We start from the raw sequence: 3,868 nt of genomic DNA, 5'->3' as shown, positions 1-3,868 counted from the left end.
TTTTTTTAAATCCTTTTTAATTAAATGTTAAAACATTTATTAAAAAAAAGTTGAAAGCAAAACGTAGTAAAAATATAGAGATGCGTTACATCCATAATATTTTCACAATAATTTATAGATGGTAAGTTGTTATTAGTTCTAATTTAAATTCATTAATTACTTTTTTGCCCACCCATAATGACAAATAACAATTTGCCAATAATAATTTTTTATAAAAATATTGTGAATATGGTATTTCTAAATTCAACAAATTTTAATTTTTTTAATAGTAATAATGTAAAAGCAAGTGCACTACGTCCAATACTTCAATTCTGAAGGGTTGAAATTTAAAGTTGTAAAAAATAATTTCAATCTCAACCATTAAGCCCTTCAAAAAAAAAAAAAAAAAAATCTCAACCATTAAGTATAAAAAATAAATAAAAGTAAAAAAATGGTTGCGAGAGGATTGAGGTGAATTGCTCCTACAATTCCCTAGTGACTCAGACCAGAGCAGAAACGAGTGATGACCTCTCATCTCACACTAGTCTGCGGCGGTGGCGGTGGAGGAGGAATGGATCCTCCGGCAAGGCGAGGTGATCTCGACTAGATGCAGGCATGTCGTGTACTCAATTTACCCATTCCTGAGGTATATATGTTTTTTTAAAATTTTTTTTTTTTTATCACTGATTTGAATTTTTGGTTGAACCATTGAAGAGAGAAGGGTTTACTTGTTGTTATGTATTTTGATTTATTTTTTGTGGGTTTTTTTTTAATCAATCCAATTTTTGGGCGGTTTTTTTGAATTAATTTAAAAATTTTAAGGTTTAAATCCTAAAACTTGCAATATCAGGACCATCCTCAATTGTCCGAAAACAAGAGTGAAAACTATGTATATACTTATCACCGACTTATCCAATTAGTCGGCAAACAAATACTTTTTTTTTTTTTTAATTTTATAAAATAATTAAGTGTTCTAGTGGTAGCAGGATTAGGACATGAACAACATAATATATATACTTATTAGCCATTCAAACAGAGAGATCAAGGTTTTCTATTCTCTTGTCTATTACTCAAGAGAGAATTACTGTAGGGGCTGTGTGTTTTGTGAGACTGAACAATGGTGAGGGGATCTGTGATTGTAAGAAGGTGCTCGCAGTGTGGGCTCAGCGGCCATAACTTTTCAACGTGTAGTAAGAAAAACAATAGCAATACTACTACTGCTATTGCCTCTGGCAATTACAACAGTAACAATACTAGTATTTTGATTGGCAATTATAATAATAACAATGTCAGTGTTGCCTCTGGCAATACTAACAATGCTGGCTGCATCAAAATTTTCGGTGTGTATTTCCAAAACGGAGATGATCATGATTTAAACAAGACCGTTAGCATTGAAAATCGGAGTTCGAAATACATTGAGAACGAAATTGAAATTGATGTCGAGAGAAAGAAGGGTATAATTTTCAAATTTACTTTCTATATTCATATATATCAGTGTTGTTCTATATGTTTTGATTTATAGCATGTTGTGTTTTGTGTGTATATGGGATTTATTTATTTTGATTTTTATCCTTCTCTTATTTTTAAAAATTAGAGTTAGGTAATCTATATATTTGCTTGTTTATTACAATTTTTACAACTTTAATTCGTTATTAAAAAACAAACATACTTTTAAATGTTAGTTTTTGATGGAATTCATCAGTGTTTTTTCATTTTATTTGGTTTTTTGGGGTTAATAGTGCCTCAGTAAAATGTACTAATTTATATTTCTTATTATAATTTTAGATGGGGTGTTATTAATTTTGTGTGTGTGCACGCTTTTTTCCAGATTGATTTTTGGAGAGTAAAACTGAGTACCATAACTATTCACTAATTAAAATTTATTAATTTGTATTCCTACATATATTTGTACTTGTAGCACAACAATGGCTGACCCCATCAAATTCCTGTATTTTGTTTGTTTTCTTTTTTTAAGAACGTAAAACATTGTGACAATTTGGTGTTTTCTGAAAAATAAGTTAGCGTTGAACATAAATATAATTAGTACTTTGTAATTTATTTATTTATTTTGTTTGTTTAGGCAAGCGATGGACTGAGCAAGAGCAGAGACTATTTCTAACTGGTCTGAAGGAGCTTAGGAAAGGTGATTGGAGAGGAATTTCACAGAGATTTGTGAAGACCAGGTCCCCATCCCAAGTTGCTAGTCATGCACAGAAATATTTTCTGCGACAGGCTGCCATTGATAAGAAGAAAACTAGTGTATTTGACCTATCTCTGAATGAAGCTGTAATATTTCTCTCCCTCTCCCCTCCTCTCTCTCCCTCTCTCTCACACACATTTCATAGATGTGACTAGAATTGTGGGCTTACAGGAACTAGCTCCAAAGAATTCCCTGGTTTCAAATACAGTGAAAAGTGTTGTTGAAAAAGCAATGGATGTAAGTCTATCCATCCCCAAGTTTATTCAAATATAGTGTAAACAGTATGTTAAAATACCGTTGTTACCTTGTTATGGCGTCTACTAATCTTCAATAGCTTACTTCAATGTTATAGACTGCTTCAGCATATCAGTATAATGTGAATCGATTCCCACATGTTTGCATGGATGTTCAACCACACGCTAAAATTCCATTCACTTTATTTGGTGCTCCAATTACTGTCGAATTCCTTCAATGGTGAGATATAATTTGATTTTTACCACATTTTATTTGTTAAATTGATATATTATATGGTAGTAAAATTAAATTGATTTTAACTGATTTTAAGATATCAACATAGTGGTTGTTTTGTCTGTATTATTGGATAATTAGATGGGTCCTGCTCCCTTCCCGTTCTCTTCCATTGTTAAACAAATGTAAGACACATGGCTGATAGGAAATCTAATGGTCCTAACCAAACCATGTCAAATTTACAATTCTAATCCTTCAATACTAGTTACCCTCTTCTAAATATATGAGCATTGCCCTAGGATGTGCCCACTATTATTACTCTTTTGTTTGTGTTTATAATTTTTGTCCTATTGCGTTTTCAATTTGATTAGTAAATAGCTAAAACTCCGTACTTACGTAATATCATGAATCTGATTTAATTTCTTCATCCAATATTTTGATTTATTTGGTTATGGGTGGTTGTGTCTTATATTATATCAACTACTTGTCCTTAATAATTTTACTTGGTACTTGTTTCCACTCTCATTTGGAAGAGACTTGTTTTGCCATTGGAATGATTTTGTCAATTTCTTTTGGGCTTCCTATTGTTTATTTTGTTTGATTGTGTGCAAATAACTGTTACTTGGTGATATAACAAAAATTTGCTTATGAGAAAAACATCTTGATAATGTATGATTAAAAAAAAAAAAAAGACATTCTATATTACGGTGATTTCTGATTTTATTTTTGTTTGAATCCAAATTACAGACACAACTTCAGTCGGGAACTCTATGTGGCTCAAAACCATCGATGAACCACTCTGTTTTTCAGCCTCTTCCTTCTCGAAAGATTGTTTTCATAAAAAGTAATAGCTAAAAGAAAAGAAACCAAAAGCTTGCTGTGTGGAGCATACAATTGGACTACCTCACCACAGAGCAAAGTTGTCCTCTCAGTCAGCAACAGCTATTAGAGTGACATGAAAATTTTGATGCTTCGAAACTTATTTTTGCATTTTGATTTATCATCAGCTGATGGCTATAATTTTTTTTTTTCAATTTGTGTCATTTTTTGAAATATTATAAAGGAGTGTTATTAAGTTAAATTGACTCTTAATTCAATTTACATTATGCTTAGTATAACAAAAAATGAAGTCCTATTATTGGTTTGGTTTGTGGATTGAAAGGTTGCGTTTTGTTCAGAAGAGTCATTTACGATTCCTTGGTCCTCTTAAATTCTCAAACA

The 3,868-nt window shown here is 31.3% G+C and overlaps 1 long non-coding RNA gene across 1 annotated transcript; it reads left to right on the top strand.

Moving 5' to 3' along the window:
• Positions 1-436: 436 nt before the first annotated feature.
• Positions 437-3,582, top strand: LOC142618231 (uncharacterized). The gene is made up of 4 exons (XR_012841221.1): positions 437-625; positions 2,060-2,416; positions 2,532-2,653; positions 3,395-3,582. It is a non-coding gene; the product is annotated as an uncharacterized LOC142618231 (long non-coding RNA).
• The last annotated feature ends 286 nt before the right edge of the window (positions 3,583-3,868 follow it).

This window comes from Castanea sativa, chromosome 12, assembly GCF_040712315.1.
Source record: "Castanea sativa cultivar Marrone di Chiusa Pesio chromosome 12, ASM4071231v1".
NCBI lineage: Eukaryota > Viridiplantae > Streptophyta > Magnoliopsida > Fagales > Fagaceae > Castanea > Castanea sativa.
This window is presented reverse-complemented; position numbering and strand designations above follow the sequence as displayed.